Source organism: Prionailurus viverrinus, chromosome A2 (assembly GCF_022837055.1).
Source record: "Prionailurus viverrinus isolate Anna chromosome A2, UM_Priviv_1.0, whole genome shotgun sequence".
Taxonomy (NCBI): domain Eukaryota; kingdom Metazoa; phylum Chordata; class Mammalia; order Carnivora; family Felidae; genus Prionailurus; species Prionailurus viverrinus.
In genome coordinates this window covers 104,495,349-104,521,366 of record NC_062562.1, presented here as the reverse complement: position 1 = coordinate 104,521,366, position 26,018 = coordinate 104,495,349, and the positions used below count along the sequence as shown (strand labels likewise).

The 26,018-nt window shown below is 37.6% G+C and overlaps 1 pseudogene; it reads right to left on the bottom strand.

Annotated features, from left to right (window-relative positions):
* Positions 1-812: 812 nt before the first annotated feature.
* Positions 813-26,010, bottom strand: LOC125160930 (40S ribosomal protein S3-like; annotated as a pseudogene).
* Between the last annotated feature and the right edge of the window lie 8 nt (positions 26,011-26,018).

Below are 26,018 nucleotides of genomic sequence, written 5' to 3'. Positions count from 1 at the left end.
TATGTGCCCCCTCAAGTGTTTCCACAGTGCTTTACAAACTAAATTCAAAAATTTTAAAACCTACAAAGTAATCCCTCTTCCTTTTCAAGGATCATTTATGCAGTTCCTTGTCTAAAATGGGAAATTACCCTGCAGCCCTCTCAGCTGGAGGCCACTCAGCCTCCCACACTTCATTTTCTCCAGATCCAGAGGTAGCATCGTATCCTTCATATTCCCCATTGGCCTTAAGGCCTGTTACTCCTCGAGTTAAAAGCCTAGGAACTTAATTATTTAACCAGCTCTACTCTGGGAGCTTAATTTCCATTCTACTTCAAACATCAACCATACGGAGGTGCCTGGGTGGCTCAGTCAGTTAAGTGTCTGACTCTAGGTTTCAGCTCAGCTCATGTCTCAAGGTTCATGATATTGAGCCCTGCATCGGGCTCTATGCTGACAGCTTGGAGCCTGCTTAGGACTCACTCTTTCTCTCTCTCTCTCTCTTCCTCTCTCCCTCTCTCTCTGCCTCTCCCTCACTTGTAGTTGCATGCTCTCTAAATAAATAAATAAATTTTTATTTATTTTATAATAAGTTACTTTATAAAAAAATAAGGATTGTTTTAACTCTGAAGTTAGAAAGCCAAACATTCCACTCTCTAACAACCTCCTAGATTCATTGGGAGGAATTATGCTGAATTATCTAAGAAGGGAAAGACACTCCAAAAGCTAGCATTCAAGTTTCTATAGGAGGAATTCCAAGAAATAGATTGTAGTTTTTGTGTTTTTTTCTTTTTCAAAGATTTTATTAAAGGTCTTTACAGAGCAAAATCCAGATTCCAGATCCACCTGCCAAGGAAACCTTGTTATGCTGTGGGTACTGTCTGCAGCATGGCAGGCCTTTCTCGCCTCCCACCCTTTTGTTCTGAGATTCGGGTGGTAGGCAGTATCTCATCTTTGGGTTCTACAATGCTCACATGATCAGGCAGGGGCTTCTTAGGGCCAGCTTCTTAGGGCCAATCTCACCATCTGGGTCCCAAGGAATCATGAACTTCACTTTGATACCCAGTACACCCTGTCTGAGCAGCACACAGTACACAGCAGTGTCAATGTAGTAGTTAACAGGATCCCCACTGTGAATCATTAGGCCATCCACAAACATCATGGATTTAGCCCTACGTCCTTCAAGTGTCCCAGACACTACGACCTCACAGCCTTTGGCCCCAGTCTTCATGATGAACCACAGCACACCATAGCAGGCCCTCTGAACAGCAAGGCCTCCTAGTAATGTGTGAAGCAGAGACTTTGCCTGGTCACTGGGACACAGATCTCTTGTGGCCACCTTTTCAGCATAAAGCTCTACACTGCCCTCAGGGAAATCAAACCTCTTCTGAACCAAGGGGTCAATTCCCAGATCCACCAGCACTTCTCACCAGAAACACTCTGAGCCCTGATGGCCAAGACAATGATTTCTGTCCTGGTTAATGTAACTCAGACCTCAATCCCAGAGTAGCCATGTTCAGCCAGCTCCTGAGTGAGACACTCATTCAGTTCAGCTTTAAAGATGCCATCTGCCATAGACTTCCTCTTCTTGGAAATGTTCATCACCATCTTGCCACCGTGCACTGCTGACAGAAATAGATTTTCTGAATAAAAAAATATAAACACATTCATATTTAATAAACAATGCTTAATTGCTCTCTAAAAACAGGCTGTAATATATATTACCACCAGGAGTGCATAAGAATTCTTTCCAAACCCCTGACAATTGAGTATTAGCAATCTTTTTTTTTTCACTTTTTATTTTAGTTTTTTTAAATGTTTTATTATTTATTTTTGAGAGAGAGAGAGAGAGACAGAGAGACAGAGAGACAGAGCATGAGCAGGGGAGGGGCAGAGAGAAAGGGAGACACAAGATCTGAAGCAGGCTCCAGGCTCTGAGCTGTCAGCACAGAGCCCAAGATGGGGCTCAAACTCACGAACTGTGAGATCATGACCTGAGCCAAAGTTGGACGCTTAACTGACTGAGCCACCCAGGCACCCCTAACTTTTTATTTTTAAGTAATTTTAGATTTATGAAAGAATGCAACAATAATACTGAGTTTGTGTATACTTCTCATCCTGTTTCCACTAATGTCAACATCTTGCATCACCATGTTATATATCTATAAAACTAAGAAATTAACATTAGTACAATATTATTAATTAAACTGCAAAATGTATTTGGATTTTACTAGCCTTACTACTAATGTCCTCTTTTGTTCCAAGATCCCACCCAGAGGACCATACTACTTTATTTTTTAAGTTTATTTATTTATTTGGGAGTGGGGAGCTTGAGCAGGGGAGGGGCAGAGACAGACAGAAAGAGAGACACAGAAGTCCAAGCAAGCTTCATGCTGTCAGCACAGAGCCCAACTTGGGGCTACATCTCACGAACCATGAGATCATGACCTGAGCCAAAATCAAGAGTTGGATGCTTAACCAACTGAGCCACCCAGGTTCTCCCACATTGCACTTAAATTAGCAATCTTTTTAACCTGTGCAACCCATGTGATAAAAGAAAAAAAAAAAGACAAGGAAGAAAAGGAAAGAAACAGAGAAAGAAAAAAAATTTAAATAGCAAATTGCTTTTTTGATTTGCATTTAATAAATGTGAAAGAAACTGTTACTTGTTGTCCAATACCTATTAACCTTTCTTCAAAAATAAAAGCCCCAAATTTTGACCAGACACAAGTTTTTCTTGTGTAGAATAGATACTACATTACCTGACTTTCTCAAAGTTATATGTGGTTACATAATTAAGTTCTGCCAATGGGATGCTAGCAGAAAAGGTATGTGCAACTTCCAGGAAATTACATGAAATAAATTATTTCTTCTTTTCATGACTTCTTTTTTTTCTTGCCTAATTTTAGGGCTGAATAGAACCTCCAGTACACTGTTGAATAAAGGTAGTGAGGGTGCGGGGCACCTGGGCGGTTCAGTCAGTTAAGCGTCTGACTTCAGCTCAGGTCATGATCTCACGGTTCATGGGTTTGAGCCCTGCATCGGGCTCTGTGCTGACAACTCAGAGCCTGGAGCCTACTTCAGATTCTGTGTCTCCCTCTGTCTCTACTCCTCCCCTGCTCAGCCTCTGTCTGTCTGTCTCTCTCTCAAAAATAAACATCAAAAAAAAAAAAAATTAAATTAGTGAGAGTGCACTTCTGTGTCTTGATCTTAGGAAGAAAGCTTTTAGTCTTTCACTATTGAGTCTGATGTTAGCTGTGGGTTTTCATAGATGCCCTTTATCACATGGAAGAACTTTTCTGTTACTAGTTTACTGATTGTTTTCATTTTGAAAGAGTTTTGAGTTTTTTTTTTTTAATTTTTTTTTTTTTAACGTTTATTTATTTTTGGGACAGAGAGAGACAGAGCATGAACGGGGGAGGGGCAGAGAGAGAGGGAGACACAGAATTGGAAACAGGCTCCAAGCCATCAGCTCAGAGCCTGACGCGGGGCTCGAACTCACGGACCGCGAGATCGTGACCTGGCTGAAGTCGGACGCTTAACCGACTGCGCCACCCAGGCGCCCCAAGAGTTTTGAGTTTTTTTAATGCTTTCTCTGTATCTATTGAAACAATCATGTGTTTTTTATACTTTTGTAATTTTATCAGTATGGCATAGTACATTGATTGATTTTCATATGTTGAACCAACCTTACATTACTGGTATAAATTCCATTTACTCGTGGTGTATATGTTACTGGATTCAGTTTTGCTAGTATTTTGTTGAGTATTTTTGCATTATGTTCATAAGGGATATTGCTTTGCTATTATTTTTTTGTACATAAAGAATCTTTATTGTTTATGAGCTGCTACATTAACATCTACAATATTTTTCTCTATGTCTTAAAGGCACACATTGTAAATTACTGTTGGCCTTAACTCTAACAAATTTGAATCTTCACATGATATGACATCTTGTTAAAATACCTGTGTTACATAATCCATCATGTTTTGTGTTTTGTTCTATGTTCAATTCGAGATATTCATGCATTAGTATGCATATTATAAGAATAATTATTTCATAATAGTTACAATCACAGACAGCCTTAATGTAGTATTTTGTCAAAACATATTCTTAATGTTCACAATGATCTTCAACTAATCAAGCTGAACATGACTGTATGTGCCATCAACAATAATTATATAAATCAGATTTATATGTAAAAATGGTCCTTCAAACTACTCCTACAAAAGGTGGTGAAGTAAGCAGCAAAGTGTTATGTGACACTTTCTATATGAAAGAGGAACAAACAGGAAAACAAAAGACAGCAAACAGCAAATATGGAGACCTGAATTTCAGTCCAAGCTTTGCCACTGAATTTCTGTGTTACCTTTAAAAAGTCAACTTGATTTCTTTGAACTTCTAATTCTTTCTTTTTTTAATTATTTTTTTTATTTTTTTAATGTTTATTTATTTTTGAGAGAGAGAGAGACACACAGAGAGACAGACAGCAAGGAAGGGAGGGGCAGAGAGAGAAAGGGAGGCACAGAGTCCGAAACAGGCTCCAGGCTCTGATCTGTCAGCACAGAGCCCAACGCAGGGCTCTAACTCATGAACAGTGAGATCATGACCTGGGCCAAAGTTGGATGCTTATCTGAATAAGCCACCCAGGAACGCCTCCGATTCTTTGTTTCTTTTTCTTTCTTTCTTTCTTTCTTTCTTTCTTTCTTTCTTTCTTCCTTCTTTCTTTTTTTTCTTTCTTTCTTTCTTTCTTTCTTTCTTTCTTTCTTTCTTTCTTTCTTTGTTATTAATTTATTTGAGAGAGAGAGACAGAGCATGAGCAGGGGAGAGGAGTAGAGGGAGAGAGAGAATCTTAAGCAGGCTCCACACTCAGCATGGAGCCCAATGCAGGGGGCTTGATCCCATGACCCTAGGATCATGACCTGAGCTGAAATCAAGAGTTAGGCACTCAAACAACTAAGCCCGCCAGGCACCCCAAGCCTCTGATTCTTCATTTAGAATCTGGAGATGATAATAATAACTACTCTAGTTAAATGGTATTGAGAAGCCGATGACAAAGGACTCTATTTCCAAAATTACTGCAAAAAAATGGTAAAAAAAAAAAAAAATCCAAGAACTAGGATAACATACAACGCAAATAATGATGTAAAAGAAAAGGAAAATAAAAGTTGTAATTAAATATTAATAATTATTAACAATGAAATTGTGGAATTTAATACAAGTATTAAGCAAGGATAGGTAACCAGAAGAGTCATAATTTTAAAAGATTATAACCAAACCCAAGAGAATTGGTGGTAAATAAATTGGTGTGTGGGGAGTGTAAAATAAGAAAAATAAAAACAAAAATTGAATTGTCTTATTTGGTTTGGAAGAGGTTATTGACCCTGACTGTTTTGTTAAGAAGCCAGGAAAATACAAAACTGTTTGTTATAAATCTAAGGATAATAGATCTGATTCACAAAAGGTAGTTGAACATGTGAATTGCCTTTGTACCCTCCCCAAATTTCACTGAAATCACAGAATAAACATAAAAATAGAAATAAGGCCATTAAACCATAGTATTGTTGTAAACCCAGGAGGAGTGTCACAAACTTTTGAGGGTTATCAAGGGATTTTGACAGTTATGGAAAGGTAGGCTCTGATTGCCAAAAAAATTCACCAAACTAAGGAGCTAATAATTTCACCCAGGTGAAAGAAAGGAGTTACTGAAGTGAGATTTTCCTTAAAAGTGTCTGTATAACCCTCAGATGAGAGATAATGAGGCCTTTGAAGAGGGCTAAGACTTGGACAACCGGTTGGATAATTCATTAAAAGGAAAAAACCACACAGCAATCCTGTTTCCAGGGAAGCTGAAAACAATGTTTCTCTCCAGAATAAAAGTTCAAGTTCAGTTCTATTAAGCAGGAAGTCTGACTCCAGAAATTTTCAGAATGGGTACCAGGTTTATAAGAGAAAGAAAGATAGTGAGTCCACTATCAACTGCCAAAAGAAATGGAAAAATTTAGCATTATAAACTACTAATAAACCATAAAGGCACAGCCTACTCATTCACATGCACCTTCCCTGTACCACCAAACTTCTTCCCACCCACTATAATCATAAGAGCAAAGCCATCTATAAACAGAACTTGTATCCATTATCTATTTTCCAGGTGAACAGGGCTTCTTATTTAGGCAAGGTATATAAATTCTGGCTACCAATACCATGCAATCTATGTATACAGACATATGAGCAAACAAGATTAATTAAATATTAAAGTATTTAAGTATAAAAGTATTATACTTAAAAAAGTATAAGTATTAAAGTATAAAATATTAATTAAATATTAAATCTAACAACATGAGAGGAACTAAACTTCTAAAAACCTTTAAAACAATTCTGTAATTCAGAAATATCAGGGCTCCTACATACATCATGAGATTTAGAAGGTAAAAGGGAGGCAGAGGCCATCTTCTGTTAGCTGTAGAAGCACCAAAACAAGCTCCATTCACATTCTGGCAGAATCTACTCACCAGCTTCAAAGGGATAAACTTACAGTGGAGCAGCAGTTCTGGAAAAAGGTTAGTGGCAATAATTGCACTCATTTTCTCACTTCTACATCACAGCTACAATTGTATGATCTTCAAACTAAAAGTCTCATTGGATCCCTGACTTTCATTCTTCCAGGCTTTCAAATGATTTTGTATGCACAAAATTTCTTTTCAGAGTAACATACCTAGACTGGTTTCTATTTCCTCTACTAAAATCTTAAGATGTTCAGAAAAGAAAGAAAGAAAACCTCAAAATGGGAATCTAAGATTTATTATTTGATGTGGTATGGGTCAAAAGACAGTGATAATTTTTTTTAAATGTGTATTTATTTATTTTGAGAGACAGAGAAAGCACATGCATATGACCGTGGGACAGGCAGAGTGAGAATGTGTGATAGGGAGAGACAGAATCCCAAGCCAACTCTGCACTGTCAGTGCAAAGCTCAATGTGGGGCTTGATCCCATGACCCTATCATGACCTGAGCCAAAATCAAGAGTGGACACTTAACTGAATCACCCAGGCACTCCAACAGTGATGATTTTATTACCAGTGGAAAATAAGACATCAGTATTCCCAGGCATGCATGGTAAAAGAGTTACTTACATTACCACATGTAATCACATGGAATAAGGTGCCAGTTGAAGGCCAGCGTTTGGTAAAAAGTATTTGTTATGATAGAATGCTAAGATGGAAATAAGAAATACTGAGCTGGGTTGTAGCCAGAAGAAGCCAGAAGCTAGCTGTCATTTATGATCCCAGAAAGCCCATGGATCATTTTATTTTGCCATAATTAATATTTTCAGAGATATTCAAGAGAAAGCAATATTGATGAAGAAAAGATTGTGCTTAAATTTCTGAACTTCAGGAGAATTCTTAATGTTCTCATAGAGAAAGGAGAGAATATAGACAAAGGAATAGGAATCAGATTCAAATCAGAATTCCCAACTGCAACTTTGAAGGTCTGGGAAATTCTAAGATCATTTTATGTTTTATAATAAAGGGTTCATTGATAATCATTCTTTTCAAACATACTGACCACAGAATTTTCTTTAAGAATTTAGGCAGCAAGGATCTACTATAGTATTACATGAATAAAAACTTTCTACATATTTAATGAATACATAATAGTAAAAATATTTTAAGTTAATTTCACAGATAGTATGTACGCACAGTAAAAAAATTTTAAATGCACAAACGAGTACCATGAAAATAAACTATCAGCTTATCTTTGTACCCTAGCCAGTCAGTCATCTTTCTAGATATAACAAGATTACCTTTTTTAAAAAAGGCGCTTAGCTCAGGGCTGAGTTTTTATAACAGCTTTATTGAGATATAATTCACACCCCATAAAACTCACCCTTTCTGGTATAAAATTCAGCAATTTTTAGCATATTCAAAAGTTGTACAACCATCCACCACTATATAATTCTAGAACATTTACATTACTCCACAAAGAAACCTCATACCCAATAGTAGTTACTCCTCATTTCCCCTATTCCTAGTCTTCACAATCACCAATTTACTTTATGTCTCTATGGATTTGCCTATTCTAGGTACTTCATATAAATGGAATAAAAAATGTGTTATCTCATGTGTCTGGATTATTTTATCAAGCAATGTTTTCATGGTTCATTCACATAGTAACATAGCTTTTTTTTAAAACTCACATGACACCAGGAGTTAAGATGGCAGAGAAGTGAGGGAACCACAATTTCCCTCTTCCCTCAAACACAGCTGTATTGAGGTCAGAATACTTGGAACGCCCGGGAATGCAGGCTGCGGAGTGGCAGAAAAATCTCCACAGGTGGAAAGAGACAGCTTGGCGGGACAGAGGTGCGTGTTCATGAATTGGGAGAGATAAAACTGGTGGTTCTGGGCATGGACGGGAGGGGACCCCATCTGTGGAGAGACAAGAGGAAGAGAAAGAGAAGCTGTGGAACTGTAGTATTTTATTTGGACAAGAGAAAAAACTCTTCAGACCATGGACTAGGGAACAAAAAATATGGAGAGAGTGAGTTTCTACTTTGCAAACAGCCTTAGGAGATAAAGATCGGAGTTTTCAGGGGTGTGCAATTTTCTGTGGACTGGAGTGGGCCATGTGCAGGTGCCCACGGTGGGGAAGGGGACCTAGCACAGGTATGCCGTGGTGATCTCAGGGGCACACTGGGAGAAAACAGTCCCCTCCCTTGAGTACTGTGGGAAGAGGGTATACTCCAAGGACAAAAGACTCTCTAAGCACCAGCCAGAGGCCCTTTGTCATCTGGGAAGAGTGGCAATACCCCAGAACCAGGTCATGGAGCAGAATCCTTTAAGACATCAGGTTTTGAATCCTAGCCCAGTGCCGAAGAGGCACAGGAGACTGTGGAACAGGGCAAGCTGCCTGCCAGCACTACACTGTGCGTGCTACCTGAACAGCGTGGTTTGAGACACCAGGTCTGGGGAGGAGAGATTGGGGTGTCACCATTTTTCTCCCTGTCACAAACATGGTGGGGTTTCAGGGAACAGGACAGCAGCCCTCAGTGGAGGTGGGACACACTTACACCAAACCATGCCCCTCCATAGCTGGTAACTTGAGACTGACACTGACTGAACCAAACAGCCTCTCAGACCAGCACAGCCTCTAGTTCCAGGCACCAACAGACAACTGCCCTGTGGTTTTGTATGGTTTCTTCAAGGAACAAATCAAAGCACACCTGGTAGAAGGTCCAAAAAATCCACCACTGTGGGGAATAAGTTTAGGAATTCCCAAGCTTGCACCAATGGGTTAACAGGGCTAGAGCAGAAAGCAGCCACAGGGCTAAAGTGCCCCCAGCATAGAACAAAGCAAAGAGCACAAAACTGCTTCCACAGGACAAAAGCGTCTGAGAATAGAGCACAGAGCAGAAGCGCCCCCAGCAGAGCTGAAAGGTAAACAGTGAGAAAGACCTCCAAAGCAGGGTGAAATTGCCTGGAGCTAATTTAAAAAAAAAAAAAAGTGCCTTGTTGACCCTGAGGCAGTATGTTCTATCCATCTTATCTAAGTTAAGATAAACAGACACAGCACCTGGTGCCTGCTGTAAACAGCCATCTGCTCAGCACCAGAATTTTGTTTTGTATTGACCCAAACCCCTAACACCACTATCTTAGAAAACCCCTTTCTCTCACAAACATGAGTTAATGATCACCGTTTTATTGTCTCTTTCTGCACATCCATCATGTTTGAAAGCCTTCTGATCCTAATAAATACAGAGCAAGGACCCTTACTCAGGGCTCTGGTCTCCTCCTGGACATTAGCCTCTCTCGTATTCAATTCTGCATCCGCTCTCTTGTTGGACAAGAGAGAACTCCAAACTCAAAGTCTGCAACACACCACTATGAGCAGTGGGATAGAACAGCTAAAGACGCAACAACAGAGTGCATGCAACACACTCCAAAAGTACTTCCTGAAGTGCCAAGCCCTGGACAGTGTATGATCTCTTTTTAATATAGTAGTAGTCACAGGTGCAGGACACATAACAAGCTATTAAAACACATAAAAGACAGAAACCTAGCCAAAATGATGAAACCTAGCCAAAATGAGGAAGAATTCTCCTCAAAAAAAATTCCAGGAAGAAATGACAGCCAGAGAATTGCTCAAAAAAGATATAAGCAATATGTCTGAACAAGAATTTAGAATAATAGTCATAAGACAAAATCTGCACTTGAAAAAAGCATAGAAGACAGCAGAGAACGTATTGCTGCAGAGAACAAGGACCTAAGAAACAGTCACGAATTCAGAAATGTTGTAAGTGAGGTGCAAAATAAACTAGATGCAGTGACAGCAAGGATAGAAGAAGCAGAGGAGACAATAGGTGAAATAGAAGATACGATTATGGGAAATGATGAAGCGGGAAAAAAAGAGGGAAAAGAAATTACTAGACAATGAGGAGAGAATTAGAGACCAAAGTGATTCAATGAAACAAAATAATATCCATATCAAAGGAATTCCAGAAGAAGAAGAAGAGGGAGAGAAAGAGGCAGAAAGTTTATTTGAACAAATTATAGCTGAGAACTTCCCTAACCTGGGGAAGGAAACAGATATCCAAGTCCAGGAGGCATAGAGAACTCCCTTCAAAATCAATAAAAACAAGTTGACACCATGACATATCATAGGGGAACTGGCAAAATACAAAGATAAAGAGAATTCTGAAAGCAACTAGGGACAAACAGGCCCTAAACTACAAGGTTAGATACATAAGGGTAGTAGCAGACCTGTCCACTGAAATTTGGCAGGCCAGAAGAGAGTGGCAGGAAATATTCAATGTGCTGAATAGGAAAAATATGCAGCCAAGAATCCTTTATCCAGCAAGGCTGTCATTCAGAATAGGAGAGATAAAGGCTATCCCAGACAAACAAAAACTAAAGGAGTTCATGACCACCAAACCATCCCTACAGAAGATCCTAAGAGGGACTCCGTGAGTGGAAAGCAGCAAAGACTACAAAGGACCAGAGACATCACCACAAGCATGAAACCTACAGATAACACAAGACACTAAATCCATATCTTTCAATAATCACTCTGAACGTAAATGGATTAAATGCCCCAATCAAAAGATATAGGGTTATCAGAATGGACTGAAAAAAAAAAACAAGATCCATCTATATTCTGCCTATGAGAGACTCATTTTATACCTGAGGACACCTGCAGATTGAAAGTGAGGGGATGGAGAACCATCTATCATGCTACTGGATGTCAAAAGAAAGCCAGAGTAGCCATACTTATATCAGACAAACTAGATTTCAGAACAAAACTGTAACAAGAGATGAAGAAGGGCATTATATCATAATTAAGGGGTCTATCTATCAAGAAGAGGTAATGATTGTAAATGTCTATGCCCCCAGTGGAAATACCCCAAAATATAAGTCAATTAATCACAAACATAAATAAATGTATAGATAATAGTACAGTGATTATAGGGGATTTAATACTTCATTTAAACAATGGATAGATAATCTAGGCAGAAAATCAATAAGGAAACAATGGCTCTGAATGACACATTAGACCAGATGGACTTAGCAAATATATTCAGAACTTTTCATCCAAAAGCAGCAGAATACACATTCTTCTTGAGTGCATATGGAACATTCTCCAAAATAGATCAAATACTGGGTCACAAAACAGCCCTCGACAAACATAAAAGGATTGTGGGATGTGCTAAATGGGCAAGGGTCATTAAGGAAGACACTCGTTGGGACGAGTAGTGGGAGTTATATGTAGGGGATGAATCACTGGATTCCAGACCTGAAATCATTATTGCACTATATGCTAACTAACTTGGATGTAAATTTAAAAAACACACAAATATAAAAGGATTGAGATCATACCATGCATATTTTCAGATCACAATTCTATGAAACTTGAAATCAACTACAAGAAAAAATTTGGAAAGCCCAAATATATAAAGGTTAAAGAACATCCATTAAAGAATGAATGGGTGAGCCAGGAAATTAAAGAAGAAATTAAAAAATATATGGAAACAAATGAAAATGAAAACACGACAATCCAAACCCTGTAGGATGCTGCAAAGGCAGTCATAAGAGGAAAATACATTGCAATCCGGGCCTATCTCAAGAAGCAAGAAAGGTCTCAAATACAGAACCTAACCTCATATTTACAGGAACTAGAAAAGCAGTAGCAAAAAAAAAAAAAAAAAAAAGCCCAAAGCCAGCAGAAGGACAAAAATAATAAAGATTAGAGCATAAAGAGTGTTTATTTAAACAATATAGAATCAAAAAAAAAAAAAAAAAAAACAAAAACCCAGTAGAACAGATCAATGAATCTAAGAGCTAATTTTTTTGAAAAAGAATAAACAAAATTGATAACCCCCTAGCCAGGCTTCTCAAAAAAAAATAAAAAAATAAATAAAAAGAGAGAGAGGACCCAGATAGATAAAATAATGAATGAAAGAGCAGAGATCATAACCAACACCACCAAAATAAAACAATTCTTAGAGAATACTATGAAAAGTTTTATGCCAACAAACTGAACAATCTGGAAGAAATGGACATATTCCTAGACACCCACACACTACCAAACCTCAAAAGGGAAAACATAGAAAATTTGAACAGATAACCAGCGAAGAATTTGAATCAGTTATCAAAAATCTCCCAAAAAATAAGAGTCCTGGGCCAGATGGCTTCCCAGGGGAATTCTACCAGACATTTAAAACAGAGTTAATACCTATTCTTCTCAAGCTATTCTAAAAAATAGAAACAGAAGGAAAGTTTCCAGACTCATTCTATGAAGCCAGCATTACCTTGATTCCCAAACCAAAGACCCCACTAAAAAGGAGAATTACAGGCCAATATCCCTGATGAACATGGCTGCAAAAATTATCAACAAGATACTAGCAAATCAAATGCAACAGTATATTAAAAGAATTATTCACCATGATCAAGTGGGATTCATTCCTGGGCTGCGGAGCTGGCTCAATATTTGCAAATCAATCGTGATATATCTCATAATAGAAGAAAGGATAAGAACCATATGATTCTGTCACTGCTGACAAAATACAGCATCCTTTCTTGATAAAAACCCTCAAGAAAGTTGGGATAGAAGGAACACACCTTAACATCATAAAAGCCATATATGAAAGACCCATCCCTAATGTCATCCTCAATGGGAAAAAAACTGAGAGCTTTCCCCCTGAGATCAGGAACACGACAGGGATGTCCACTCTCACCACTGTTGTTTAACAGTGTTGGAAGTCCTAGGCCCCAGAAATCAGACAACAAAATGAAATAAAAGGCATCCAAATTTGCAAAGAAGTCAAATTTTCACTTTTTGCTGACATGATATTCCACACGAAAAACCTGAATGACTCCACCAAAGACTGCTAGAACTGATAACATGAATTCAGCAAAGTCGCAGGATATAAAATCAATGTACAGAAACTGGTTGCATTTTCCACAAAGACATGGAAAAAAATTCCATGCTCATAGATCGGAAGAACAAATATTGTTAAAATATTGATACTACACAAAGAAATCTATGCGTTCAATGCAATCCCAATCAAAATAGCACCAGCATTCCTCACAGAGCTAGAACAAACAATCCTAAAATATGTATGGAGCCACAAAAGACCCCGAATAGCCAAAGTAATGTTGAAAAAGAAAACCAAAGCTGGAGGCATCACAATTCCGGACTTTAGCCTGTACTACAAATTTGTAGTCATCAAGACACTACGGTATTGACATAAAAACAGACACTCAGATCAATGCAATAGAATAGAGAACCCAGAAATGGACCCACAAATATATGGCCAACTAATGTTCAACAAAGCAGCAAAGAGTATCCAATGGAATAAAGATATCTCTTCAGCAAATGGGATTGGGAAAACTGGACAGCAATATTCAGAAGAATGAACCCAGACCACTTTCTTACATCACACATAAAAATAAACTCAAAATGGATGAAAGACCTAAGTGTGAGATAGGAAGCCATCAAAACTCTAGAGGAGGAAAAAAGCAACCTCTTTGACTTTGGCCTCAGCAACTTCTTACTTGACATATCTCTGAAGGCAAGGGAAACAAAAGCAAAAATGAACTATTGAGACCCCATCAAGATAAAAAGCTTCTGCACAGCAAAGGAAACAATCAACAAAACTAAAAGGGAACCAACAGAATGGGAGAAGATATTTGCAAATGACATATCATATAAAAGGTTAGTATCAACAATCTATAAAGAATTTACCAAACTCAACACCCAAAAAACAAATAATCCAGTGAAGAAATGGGCAGAAGACATGAATAGACAGTTTTCCAAAAAAGACATCCAGATGGCAAACAGACACATGAAAAGATGATGAAAGGGGCGCCTGGGTGGCTCAGTTGGTCGAGCGTCTGACTTCAGCTCAGGTCATGATCTCACAGTTGATGGGTTCGAGCCCTGCGTCGGGCTCTGTGCTGACAGCTCAGAGCCTGAAGCCTGCTTCAGATTCTGTGTCTCCCTCTCTCTCTGCCTCTCCTCTGCTCATTCTCTGTCTCTCAAAAACAAATAAAAATGTTTAAGAAAAGAAAAAGAAAAGATGCTGAACATCACTCATCACCAGGGAAATACAAGTCAAAACCACAATGAGATACCACCTCACACCTGTCAGAATGGCAAAAAATTAACAACTCAGGAAACAAAAGATATTGGTGAGGAAGCAGAGGAATTGGGAACCCTCTTGTACTGTTGGTTGGAATGTGAATTGCCACTCTGGAAAACAGTATGGAAGTTCCTCAAAAAATTAAAAATAGAACTACCCTATGACCCAGCAAGTGCACTACTAGGTATTTATCCAAAGGATACAGGAGTGCTGTTTCAAAGGGGCACACGCACCCCAATGTTTATAGCAGCACTATCAACAATAGCCAAATTATGGAAAGAGCCCTGATGTCCATCAACTGATGAACGGATAAAGAATACATGGTATATATATGCCTTGGAATACTATTTGGCAATGACAAAGAATTCAAATCTTGCCATTTGCAACAACATGGATAGAACAAGAGGGTACTATGCTAAGTGAAATAAGTCAGAGAAAGACAGAGATCATATGTTTTCACTCATATATGGGATTTGAGAAACTTAACAGAAGACCATAGAGGAAGGGAAGGAAAAATTAGTTACAAACAGAGAGGGAGGCAAACCATAAGAGACTTTTAAATACAGCGAACAAACTGAGGGTAGATGGGGGTGGGGGTTTGGGACCATGGGCAAAATGAGTGATGGGCATTGAGGAGGTATGAGCACGGGGTATTATATGTAAGTGATGAATCACTGGGTTCTACTCCTGAAGCCAAGACTATATTGCATGTTAGCTAACTTGACAATAAATTATTAAAAAAAAAAAGCTAACATGATACTATGAAATGTTATATTTGTTCTGTATGAAGATAAAATTGAGAGGTGAGTACTTCAATATTTGCTATAATAGCTATTTATTAGACATATCTGTTAGACAAGCTAATGTATTTAATTATTTTTCAGTGCATATGAATGGCAGTCTTAGGAGCTGTGTTTTACAAGGGGCAAGTCCCAAGAAAGCAGAGCAGATGGGCAAAGACAGCATCAGTGAAGCAACATCATAAAATGTACAATACTGGATGTTAGAGAGACAAATAAGGTTAGTTAGAGACAGGTTTCATGTCATCAACTCAAAAGGTGGAGAAGCTTTCAAACAAACAAAAATGCATAAATACCTTCTGTTCTTTTTTAATCCATCAGATCTTTAAGTAAAAAATCATAAGAAAATTCCCTAACATTGTTGTTTCTAAATCTATGCAATTCATTTAAAAAATTAATGGAAAATATAACAGAGAAAAGTGAAAAAAAAATAAAGATCAAAGGATCATCAAGAAGCAAACGCCTTTCTAAACACCATGCGAAGACCAAAGAAGTCTCTCTTGAGCCCCCTCAATTCATACTGCCTACTTCCTATAAAGTTAGTCATTATCCTGAGTCTAATACTGTTTTTACATTTTACATAAATGGACTCACACAGTATGTTTTGTTTTATTTCTGGTTTCTTTGACTAATATTTTTTGTGTGTGTGAGAATCATTTATGTTGTGTCTATTTGTAGTTCATTTGCAGTGTGGAAGCACATTCTTGAATGTACTACATTTACTTATTCATTTGCCCTTGATAAATATTTTTGCTCTTTCCAGTTCAAGGTTATTCTAAATAATTATTCTATATGCATTCTTGTTTATGTCTCTTGGTGCACATAAGCACACATCACTGCTTGGGTTATCTCAGAGTGAAATTACTGTATCACATAGTATTCAAATATTCAACTTTAGTACAAAAAGGCAAGCAGATTTTCAAAATGTAGCACCAATTTATACTCTCATCAGCAATGTATTTAGGTCTGGTTTTCTTTTCTTCTATATGGTACTTAAAGAGAGTCTTGACTCTTTAGTTTGATATCTTATATAAGATTTGAAACAGTCTTTGTTATTATACCTCCAATTTTTTCCCCCTAATCTCCTAGTCATCTCTAGGACTTTGATTTCATGGATCTTGGATGCTCTCTATGGAGTATATTTCTTGCACTATCTCCATTTTCTTAACAGTTCTTTTTTATTCTTTTCCTCTTGTGTTTTACTATAAGTATCTAGGACAAACAAGGCTGTACCTTCAACACTTTACTTGGCAATCTCCTCAGCTAAATATCCAAATTCATCATTGACAAGTTCTACTTTATATCCAACAAGGATCATCTTTCCTCCAATGTCCAATAACATGTTCCTCATTTCTCTGTTACCAGAAACACCTTTAATATACATATTTCTACCAATATTCTGTTTGTATTCTCTAAGATGACAGAAGCCTTCTCTACCATGCTCCTCACTTCCATTTGAACCCTCATCAGAATTGCCTTTGATGTCCATATTTCTGTCAACTGTCTTCAAGGCAATCTAGGATTTTTCTATCATGCACTTCAAAATTCTTTTAGCCTCTACCCATACCCAATTCCAAAGGCATTTCTTCTTTTTTTAGGTATTTGTTACAGAGGCAACTCACTTCTGGTACCAAAATCTGTCTTAGTTTTCAAAGTTTACCATAAAAACAATTAAAATTAGTGGCTTAAAACAGTAGGAATTTATTTTCTCACTGTTCTGGGGGTCAGAAATCTGAAATTACGAGGTTGACAGGGGCACACGTCCTCCAAAAACTCTAGGAGACATTCTTTCCCTGCCTCTCCCAGTTCCTAGTGGCTCCTGGTGTTTCTGGGCTTGTGGTAGCATAACTCCAATCTCTGTCTCTGTCTTCACATGGACTTCTTTGTGTGTCTGTGTCTTCCCTTCTTTTCTCAAAAAAAAAAAATTAGTCATTGGATTTAGGGCCTATCCTAATCAAGTCTGACCTTAACTAATTACATCTGCAATGACCCTAAGTCCAAATAAGTTCATATTCTGAGGTTTCAGGTGTTCATGAATTTTCAGTGGACTTTATTCAATGCCCCACACTAATGTCTTTGAAAAGAAAAAAGATAGTCTGGATTGTCTGAATAACCTAGTCTGCCAATCTTGGAAGTGAAAGTCTATGAACAGTTTCTAAATTAAGTAATTTTAACTCATAATATTTCACTAGAGCCCCACATTTTGAGAGATCTTATAGTTCTTGGATAAAACTGTTGTAATTAGACTGGCTGGGATTAAAGAAAACATGGATGGATTATTCTTATTAAGTTTTATTATGAGGTTAATGCTTGATTTGAAATGTGAATTTGGAAGGTTCCTTTTCCAAAGTTATGGTTCAAATTTAATAGCATAGAAATTATCTACACCTTGAAGGTTTGCTAGCTATTATGGACTGAATGTTTGTATGCTCCCCCCAGTTTATATGTTGAAGCCGTATCCTCCGATGTGATAGTATTTGGAGATGGGGGCTTTGAGAGGTAATTAGGTTTAGATGAGATCATGAGGGTGGAGCCCCAATGACAGGATTAGTGTCCTTATAAGAAAAAGAGAGGCCAGAGCTTGCTCACTCTCTCTGCCAAGTGAGGATGGCCTCCATCTGCAAGCCGGGAAAAGCATTCTCACTAAGGACAAAATCTGTTGGCACCTTAACTTTGGACTGGTGAATGCTTTTATATTTACAGATGTTATTAAAGACCAACAAAAGTAGTTTGCTTTCTGTAGATGAGTAACACACCTTGACTGTCTTACCTTATGGATACATCAACTATGCAGCCCTATTACAGGTACTTGATCATCTCCTTTTTCCACAGAAATTTATGTTGGGCAATTACATGGATGGTATCATGCTGATTGGGCTGAGTAAGAAAGAAGTAACTAGTTAGGACATAGGTAAAATAATTATATGCCAGATATGTTGGGAAGTGAATCTGACCAAAAATCAGGTTTCTGCCACCTTAGTAAAATTTCTAGGGTTCCAGTAGTCTGGGTCTGGGACATGTCAAAATAGCCTTTTTTAAATGTTTATTGTATTATTTTTTTTAACATTTATTTATTTTTGAAACAGAGATAGAGCATGAACGGAGGAGGGGCAGAGAGAGAGGGAGATACAGAATCTGAAGCAGGCTCCAGACCCTGAGCTGTCAGCACAGAGCCCAATGCGGGGTTTGAACTCACAAACATGAGGTCATGACCTGAGCCGAAGTTGGATGCTTAACCAACTGAGCCACCCAGGTGCCCTGAGATAGCTCTTTCAAAGAGAAGAACAGATTACTGCATTTGGTTCCTTTTATCACAAAGATGATTTCTACTATGTGTGCCTCTTTGGATCCTGGAGTCAACATTTACCTCATCTGTGTGCTACTCTGATCCATTTACTGAGCAACTTGAAAAGTTGCTAGTTTTGGGCAGGGTCCTGCAACAGGTCTGGGCTGCCTCACGAATTGTTCTTCAACTAAGATGGATAACTTAGCAGATCTGTTGGTGCTTGAAGCAAATTACCATGCTACCTCAGTTATCCATCATGAACTGGGTCTTATCTGATCAACAAAGCTATCAGATTGAATACGCACAGTAGCATTTCATCATCAAATGGAAAGCACCACCAGATGGATTTGAGCAGGTCCTGAATATGTAAATTGCATATCCATGTTCTATACTCCCCTCTCAACCTGAACCTATGATATGTAGCATTCCCTATGACCAATTAACTAAGGCCTACTTGAGCCTAGTTTACAGATGGCTCTGTATAAAATGCTATCAACATTCCAAAGTAGTGAGTTGTTAACACTTTAGTCCCACTCTGAATTGATCTTAAAGCACAGTGGTGAAAGATAATACAGCATGGTTTTCTTACTATTTTCCCTAGTTATCTACTAGTAAAATTATGACTTACCTGCAATTTACCTGCAACAAGTTACTCTGAAACTGTGGTTTTACTGATCTAGAAGTCATAATTTCAAGGGAAGAAAGCTCTATTACTCTAGTAGCTTGGGTGGTTGATTTTGATTAGCAAGGGTTAATTGGGATAAGTCAGCTCAATGACAGCAAGGAGGAGTATGTCTGGAATGCATGAGATTCCCCTAGGGCATTTCCTTACTATTCCTTTTCTTGTCAAATTTCTCCTTCAGTTTCCATATTCTTGAACTAGGTTTATATCTAATCCTGTGACAAAGGGCTCTAGAAACAGGGTCCCTATGTCCTCATGGGTTCCACCCATCCCTACAGGTTCCAATGTATCTTTGCTTCTACACTTCATGTTCCTCCTCTCCTGCCTCCCCTGTTGATTTCAGACTACAGTAAGACACTGTATGATGTCTTATTGCTTATAATAAATTCCTTATAATATATATATGTTTCCTAGAAGTTCTGTTTCTCTGGCTAAACCCTGACTGACTTGATCTAACTTTTCTGTCCTGACTCCTCTCTCCTGACCTGGTCCTGATTTTGTTCACATTCTCTAGGGTTTTAGCATTGACCCTTTTTTCTTGTTACACTTTCCTTCATACACATTATTCATGGACAAGCTCATCAGTTCCTAATAACTCACTTATATCTCCTTTCCTTTTGAAGTTTACCTTTAGACCAAACTGCTCTCTTGAGCTGAAGAGAGATGTTTCTGCCAGCCTTCAGAGTATCTCTAGTTGGATATTTCATAGGCATCCTAAACTTAACATTTCCAAAGATGAATGTATATTCTTGATCTTGGTTAGGACACTATATACCCAGTAACCTAAGTCATCTATCAGTGTCTATTATAGCACATATCATAGAGCTTTGTAATAATTATACCCCTAACTCCACTAGACTTGAAGATGCTGAAGGGCAGCAGTGTTCTTCTTATCCTAACCACTCAGCATGAGGAACAATACATAGTGGGCACTTAATACATGTTTAATAAATGAATAAATCGTGGGGCCCCTGGGTGGCTCAGTAGGTTAAGCATTGACTGTTTATTTTGTCTCAGGTCACGATCTCACAGTTCATGGGTTTGAGACCTGCGTGGGGCTTTGTGCTGACTGTGCAGAGCCTGCTTGGGATTCTTTCTCTCCCTCTCTCTCTGCCCCTCCCCTGCTTGTGCATGTGCATGCTCTCTCTCTCAAGATAAATAAACATTGAAAAAATGAATGAATAAATGGATTCATAGAGAAGATAGAAATTTCAGAGAGATAATAAATAAAAACACAGAAGAATACAACATAGCTATTCTAAATAATTTCTAGTGTGAAGATCTAGGTGTATGGTATAATTTTCCAAAAATTTTAAATATGCAGTTTTCCTAAAATATTATTTAACCATAAGGTTTCAGTAAAAATACATACCAGTTTTAAACTGTTCTAGTTTCTTTACTTTTTAGTATTCATTGAATTTTGTACATAAAGTTCTTCAGGTATTTAATTTAAACTAATGACAGTATGTGAAGCTATGAGATTCATAACAGTGGAAGTAAACTTTCATAAACTAAAATGTTTTCATTTTTCTAATAGAAATTTTATAATTAAATACAGCTTATGCTAAGTAACCATAATACTAGTGGAAGAACATATTTATTTTTAGATTAAGGATAGCTACAAAATCTTCATTAACAAGAGAAGGTATAATTTGTATTTGCGTTATCAGAAAAACAACCACAGTTGTCAACTTATCTGGTAGAAAAATAATTAAATGCCTAAATGCAAGCAGAGTAAAAAAATATAAGATTCTGCCTTCAATTTGCATTAATATAATCATATTCCACGGCTCACTTACCAAATTATTCCTCTCTAAAGAAGCTATTTCTTTACTGTCACACATTAATAACAACACACAATCACTATACCTTCCAGAATTTTCTAGGCTCGAATTTTCAGAGAAACTATGCAAGAAAAATAATTTTTGGAGGGTGCTATTGATATACCGCTTAGACTTTTTTAGAGCTATTCACAGTATAACTTACATTTAATTTAGACAACTAGTACTTATACTTTTTTGTATTTTAAAATTATTCACAAAACTAAAGCAAACAAAGTCAGAGTCTTTAATCTACAGGTGATGGTTCTTTTAGCATTATTTAGACTACTTTTATTTGATTCCAACCAACTCCATCCACCAGTGCCCACACTCACAATTCTTTTTAGTCATACCTCCTTCTTTTTCTAGACTTAATTTCAGTCACCTTGATCCTGTCAGGCTTTAGTGAGAGAGCTACACCCTTATCTCTTTGTCCAGACCTTCAAATTGTTCAGTTGAGAGGATATACTGAGACACCTTAATTTATTGAGATGTTTTAATAAGGGTGTGATGGCTATACTCCTGATTGGGTCATTATCTTGAGATTTTAATTGATCTTTTTGGCTAAACATCAGTCTCTTATACAGGTAGAGATAATATCAGCTATATCCTCTACCTCTACAAGTCTCTGGATTTCTAGATGCTCCATTCCCTGTCACTGCAGCTTGCAAACCCACTGATTATTTTCTGAGCTCATCTCTTTATTCTACTTGCTTGTAAACTGTTGCCAATAGTACCTGGCACATGTGGCTAACATATCCTTTGCCTGCCATTTCACTGAAATCGGAGTTTATGAGGGTCATTAACTGCCTTCCAATTGAGAACAATTTCATCAAATGTTCTAGCACTGTATAACTTAAATTGCCATACTTCCAGTCTCTGGTAAGAGTTACCTTGTTACCTGTTGCTGTCACCTGAATCCAATGCCACATATTTTAGGATTTTTATTATATTACTATATATAGTATAGTATATACTATATATATATATATATATATATATATATATATATATATACATACACACTCATTTTCAGTGCCACCTCATTTCAGTGCGACCTCATTTTCAGTGCCAAATTCTTTATTAGAGTAGGTTAAGTCAGGCTGCAGTAAAAAAACTACTCTCAAATCTAGTGACGTGCAGCAATAAAGTCTTATTTCTTATTCTCAATATATGTTCATTTTATGTCAATGTCTCTGCTCCAAGTGATTTTCACTTGATCTTAGCCAAAAGGCCGAGAAGTGATCTGCTCCAAGTAATTTTCACCCTGACACCTGAGCTTCTATCTAGAACACTGTAGATCTTGTGGCAGAGAGAAAAGAAAGAACATGGCAGTTTTCAGCTCTTAAAGCTTCTGCTTGTGCATGACACAGCTTACATGTTATGCATTCCATTTGCTAATAAAGGAAGTCATACTATCAAGCGTGACACTGAGGCAAGTGAGTGATACCTCTTCCAGGGAGAGGCAACAGGTATTTGTATAGAATAAAATCTACCACACATACCAAAACTACTTCTAAAGCTAAAATGTATTTTTATAATATGTATCCTCCACTATGGATTCTTTTCCTTGATTGTCTCTTCTATTCTTCCAATCCCTGATTAAAATATAGGCCATAGACTCTTTCCTCTAACTTTAATATGCATAATTCAAACTTTTATAATTTGACATTCTGGTTAATATTTAATGAAATTTATAATTTGCAACCTTGCTTTGTTAACAATTCCAAAGGCATCACTTGTCTACCTATATTTTTGTTACCTCTAAAACTGGATTAATGACAAAAAAGTGAGTCACAAGATTTTACTTTCTTATTAACAGTGGTATTCATCGTATATCTATTTACCTATTATTATCACTTATCATTAAAAATAAAATATTGCAAGAAGAGATTTTCCTCCTTCCAACTCTTTGCTGAAAGCCCACCTACACTTATTGCTGTTAGGTTTCTGTGTTTACTTTTAAATGTTTTCCATGATTTTTGTGCCGATTTTTAAAAATATAGCCACATTCCTCACCACAGTCTATAAAGTCAATGTGAGAGTCCTTTACAACCTCTCTCATCTCATTTTCTTTTCTCCTTTTATATGGATCAGCCACATTGGCCTTGGGTTTTGTTTTGTTTTTTAATCTCAAAACCATTGCCTTTGACAATTGGAACATTCTTCACCCATATCATCACCAGGTTACCTCCTTATTTAAGTTTCAGCTCAGATTTTACCTCTTCAGAGGGACCTTCCTTGTCTTTTCTCACTAAAGTAACATTCTTTCCTCCAGTCCTGCATGTCTTTCTCCCTTATCTTATATTTTAAAATATAAGTAAAATACTATAATATATATTTAAGTATAAATATACTTTTTATATAATTTAATATTTATATTATATATATATTTAAGTAGGCTCCATGCAACATGGGGTTTGAATTCATACTTAATATGAATTCATACTTAATATTATATATATTTAATATCTTATATAATTTAGTATTTATATAATAAATAAATAAATATATATATATAAGTAGGCTCCATGTAACATGGGGCTTGAATTAACACTTAATATGAATTCATACTTTTTATATACATACTTAATATGAATTCATACTTAGTATTATATACACTTAATATTTTATACAACATATATTATATAAATATATACATATATAATATATATATATTACATAATATATATATACTTAAGTAGGCTCCATGCAACGTGGGGCTTGAATTCATGACCCTAGGATCAAGACCTGAGCTGGGATCGAGAGTTAGATGCTCAACCAACGGAACCATGTAAGTGCCCCTCTTATTACTATATTTTATTGGTTTATCACTATCTAAAATTATCTTAATTGTTTATGGTTTTTCTTTCCAACTTCCATGTAATCTCTTTAGGACAAAACAATGTTCTCATTCAGTGCTTTCTCCCAGATTAGAAAACTGCCTGGTGCTGAGTAGGTACTTATTATAAGATTTACTGAATGAATGGACGAAACACCAGTCTTCGTAAGCTTCATAACCTATCATCTTAATCACAATTTATCTTTTTTCTTTTCCACCTTGTTGGCCTTATTTCCTCTACCCAACATTGCATGTTGGAATTCCTCAGCTCCATGTCCTTTGTCCCCTTTGTTACCTGCTACTTCGCTCCCTAAGCAATCTCATTCAGTCATATGGTGTCATTTCCCATGAATAAACTGAGCCCTAAATATATTTGTGTAGTCTAGATCACTTTTCTGCCCTACAGAAATCTACTTGTATTTTACATAAATACTTATCCATCATTCTCTATTGTTCCTCAATAACTCTATTGACTCTATTGTTTCTCATTAACTGGCATCAACATCCAAATAGCTGGTCAAATCTGAACTTCTGAAATTATCATGAGCTGCTTCTCCCCATTTCCCCATATTCAACCAGTCACCAAGTTCTGTTGGTGCTACCTCTTAAATATCTCTAGAATCCTTTCTTCATCATATTTCCCACACGGGTCAAAGCTACTATTATCTCACAAGGACTACTACAGTGGCCCTGGACCAGTCCCTCCCCTTTCATGCTATCTCCTCTAATCCATTCTTCATAGACAAAGCAGTCATTGAAAACTAAAGCAACTTTTTTTTTTTTTTTTTTTTTTTGCATAACTTTCTAATGGTCTCAGCATAAAACCCTTAATGTACTGGTGCAGCAGATCTGATTCCCACCTTGCTCTCCCTCTTCAAGTTCCTACCACGCCACACCTCCTACACTTCCTCAGAGTATTTCAAGTTTCAGGCTGTCACACTTATCACTATTTTGTACAGCGGCATTATCCGTTTTCACGTGTTTGCTTCTCTTTAAGCCTGACGTTGCTTTTTCAGAGAAGCCCTTTCCTAGTCTTTCTTCCCAGTCCCAAACACTTGTGATTTGATTCTTTAAACTACGCAGGATATCGGAAAGGGTTCACACTGTCCCCAGAGACCCCTGACTTTCAGATGTAAAAAAACCCAAAAACAAAAAACCAAAAAGGAACACACACAACAGATAAATGAAAATTGTGTTAGAGTACTGGAAAAACTATGTGTAGGAACACGACCACTGAAAACATTTTAAAAATCAGGGGCGCCTGGGTGGCGCAGTTGGTTAAGCATCCGACTTCGGCTCAGGTCATGATCTCGCGGTCCGTGAGTTCAAGCCCTGCATCAGGCTCTGTGCTGACAGCTCAGAGCCTGGAGCCTGTTTCAAATTCTGTGTCTCCCTCTCTCTCTGACCCTCCCCCGTTCATGCTCTGTCTAACGTTAAATAAACGTTAAAAAAAAATTAAAAAAAATTTTAATTTCGGGTCTAGGGAGAATGTACAGTGGTATGGCACCTAACATTAAATCGAGGGCCAGGACCTGGGGATCTAGAGATTACGTTGACAGGACTATTGCCATCTTTAAGCCATTTACTAGCTCTTAACTTCTGCCCGTAAGCGACAATCTAAGACAGGAAGCAGCTGCAGTCTTTTTAAACCGCAGTCGCTGACCTTAGCAGCAAGAGACTCGACCTGCCCTCCCAGCGCCTGACACCCAGCAGCCACAGGCGCCGCTCAGCTCCCTCAGCGCCCGTCAGGACTCGCAGGCGCGCGCCAAGCACGCGCGCCCCAAGGGCCTCAACGCGCGGACCCAAGAAGACCCCGCCCACCCCATGTCTCAACGAGTGTTTTCCCGAGAAAGTGCCTGTTTAGTCAATCAAAGTGTTCTAGTTTCGACGCAAAATTTTACCGGCTAGAAGCATATATACGACAGGAACGAGACTGTTTCGCTTGGTGCTGGAACGCTAAGGGTCTTTCCAGG